Here is a 3358-nt window from a genome sequence, read left to right as displayed (position 1 = left end):
GGCCCCCTCTTTGTAAGCTCTTGGTGCATCATCCGACTTGTGCAGTGGTGGGTGCAAACCATGTCCTGCCTCCCCCAGCAGCAATGCCAACCCCCACATCCCCCCACACCAGGACCCCCCGGGATCCACATTCTGTGAGAAGAGAGGAAAAACGAGTGCTGCTCAAAGTTGACCTTAAATCGCAGGATTTTGCTCAGGACCATGCTTGTGCCAAGCTTTTCCTGCAAACTGCAGCGGCCAGTTGAGCTGCTGAGCGGCCACAGCTCCCACCAGCCCTGGGATACAAGGAAGAGGAGGAGGAAGAGGAGGATGCTGGCAGGAGGCACCACTTGGCAGCTGGCCTGCCCAGCACACCCCTGCCTCCAGCCCCGGCGCCTGCGCGGCTACAAGCTGGGAAAAGGCTCTAGCATGAGGACAGCCATCTGTGCGCCGGGAGACGGGCCAAGGCAGGTTCAGGGGATTATTTCCCCCCCATCCTCACCAGGACGGTCTGCTTCCCGAGTGCAGGGGTAGAGCTGACTTAACACACAGGTGACACCTCACCAAAAAACTTCATCAGCATGGGGCTGCAGGGAGGTAAGCAAGGAGAAGTTCACCAGAGCTGCCTCCGGCAGCTTGCCAGCCTGGTCACTGGCTGATCCCCGGGAGGTGACTACAGGCCACCACGGGCGAGGGACGGCCCCGGCGTGACCGGCATGGCTCCATTTCACGCAACATCAGCTCTGCTCATTTTTAAAGCAGTGCTGGTTGATGATAAAGTTCCCCCTAAGCTCATCTCCATACCCACCTCTTTTCCTGATGACACTGACCCATCCTCCCCGATTGTGGTTTCCTTACTGAAATAAATCACTTCAAGTGCACGTTCTGCTCGGGGTCTCATTACTGTTCATCATCTTCTGCGCCACGGAGCTGCCACATCCTCACAAACTCCATCACCTGGGCTGCACGGAAGCGATTTATGAGGGCAGGCAGGTGGGAAAAAGCACCGGCAGCTCACCAGGGTACCAGGAGCTCCCCACCCATCTCCTCCACAGCTTTCAGTCAGTGGGCTCGCACCTTCAGCCCCACAAAAGCTCAGGAGAACAAAAGCAAGAAAGTGCAACACACATGCAAGATGGGATTGTTGCACACAAGTGCCCAGAAGATGGCAGATGCACCTTGATGGCCAAGAGGGTCTTCAAGGAGTTATGGCCCTTCAGGGAAACCTCCTCCAGAAGGGGTGGCAGAAACACTCTCTCCTCCCCAAATTTAAACACCTAACGGAGGGAAGGAGGAAGAGCTGGGCATGAGGGCTGCAAGATGGTCACCAACCCTTCTCCAGCCCAGATCCTAGGTAGCACCATGCTCAACTCCTCATCGCAGACTGGTACTTCCAAGTCCACAAGGTTACTCTAGATTAATCTAGAACAGACAACCACAGTACACAGTAAATTAAAAGCTCCATGCCACAACCCCGTGAGGACCATTCAGGCGATAGCAACATAAAGGCCTGTCACATCGGTTCTGAAAGCCAAACACTCAGAAAGCAAGAAAGGGAGCAATTAAGGCTGCCACTAATCTTGTAGTGTCCACAAAGATGGGTCTGTTGGTTTTTTTTATTGAGGAGGAAGTGTAAAGTGCTACCAGCTTCCAGATGGCCAGCAGCCCGGCAAGGGGCTAGGACCTGCCTGGTATGAAAGGCCAACCCAGCCAGCAAGGAAGGAGCTGCTCACCCATCGCCACGCAGCTGACGCCTGCATCCCTAGGAAAGGGAGCTGTTTCCTGACGCAATATTTGGGAGGGTGCAAAGGTTCGGGTTTCCCACCAAGTACACAACACCTACATATACCCTTGAGCATGGCCATGGAGGAGACGCGCTGCTCTTGTGCCTTCCATAAGGTCAACACTTGTGTTTGTCCCTCTAGATCCCCAATCCCATCTCAACTTCATAGGAGTTGAGATCATCCCCTGGCTGCCCTGGTGATCATGGCAGGAGAAGACCCCTGGAGATGCAGGAGGAGAAGACCCCTGGAGATGCAGGAGGAGAAGACCCCTGGAGATGCAGGAGGAGAAGACCCCTGGAGATGTATGCGCACCAGGACATCCATCACTGCCAAGATGAAAACTCCAGGTGGTCCCAAAGCCTTCGCTCAGCTCTCCCAGCATCCCACCCCTTCCCAAAACCCCAACCAGCCTGCTGCAGCCCAACCCGGAGACCTCACATCCCCCGACCTTGCCCAGGGCGCTTGCACACGTGTTCACACACGCCAGCACAGAGCAGGGGGGGAAGCCGTGTTGCAGAAATAACACAGGCACACAAACAAAAGAGCACAAGCCATTAATCTGGGTGAACCGAAGGAAATGAAATCATTATGTCTGCAGCTACAACATCCCAAAGAACAAATTTCCTGCCTGGATAATAAATGGATTCTTTTGTTTCACATTGGCCCCAACCACGTGACTGTCTTGGCCTATTCCTCATCCAAAACATCTTGCTGTATAAATACCCAGACAGGCTCGAATTTCAGCTGCTAAAAATATGGTTTAATTATAATAATATATAATAACAACAACAAAAAGAAAAATTCTAGACCTACAAGCTCCCTTCACCTCCTAAACAACCTCTGAAGGCTTTCCAGAGCACAGGCAAGCAAACAGAAAGTCCAAAAGTTGCCAATTGCAGCTGAATAGCACAAACACAACCTTTGAAAGAAAGACTGAAGACTTTGAAAGGCAGCCGAACAGCAGCCCTGGGTTAATGCCTGCAATGAATAACTCCTGCCAGAAACAGAAACGGTGGGTGTGTGAGCACCCATTTTAAGTGTTGATGGCCCAACCTTATAAGAATCTTCAGGTGCTAGGATGGGGACCAAAGCCACATGGATGATGGCTCCTGATCTCCAAACCTTGGGGCTGTGCAGGTCTTCTTCCGAGCCAGTTTTTCTTCTGGTGGCTTTCTGATGCCTCACTAGGGCTTAGAATTTATTTGTTAGATGGATGGGGAATGCAAGTTCTGGCCTGCCCTGGCTTGGCAAGGGTATTGGTCAGCTGTAGGAACGGCTCTGGGGGTCTCAAGGGATGCAGACCTCTAGGAGAGTTGCGTGAATTATTGGTTTCAACCGTCCCTTTATTCCTCAGCTTCACCAGATCACTCAGTTTAAACCATTTTTACATCTCACTACATATTTTGCTTCCGATTTCAGCTTCTTTTCACTCGCCTTCCCAGCTTTACAAACACATAGCAAACGCCGCAACAAGTTTCAAAACAAGACATGGTTTTGAATCCAAACATCAAAGCGCATTTGTGCAAAAAGTCTGAACTGTTGGATGTTAAAGAGAGACCTCTCATGAATGGAAACAAGCTCAACTCCCCCCCGAG

The sequence above is a fragment of the Egretta garzetta genome, unplaced genomic scaffold (assembly GCF_000687185.1).
Source record: "Egretta garzetta isolate BGI_Z169 unplaced genomic scaffold, ASM68718v1 scaffold448, whole genome shotgun sequence".
Lineage (NCBI taxonomy): Eukaryota > Metazoa > Chordata > Aves > Pelecaniformes > Ardeidae > Egretta > Egretta garzetta.
Note: the sequence above shows the minus strand (reverse complement) of the source record.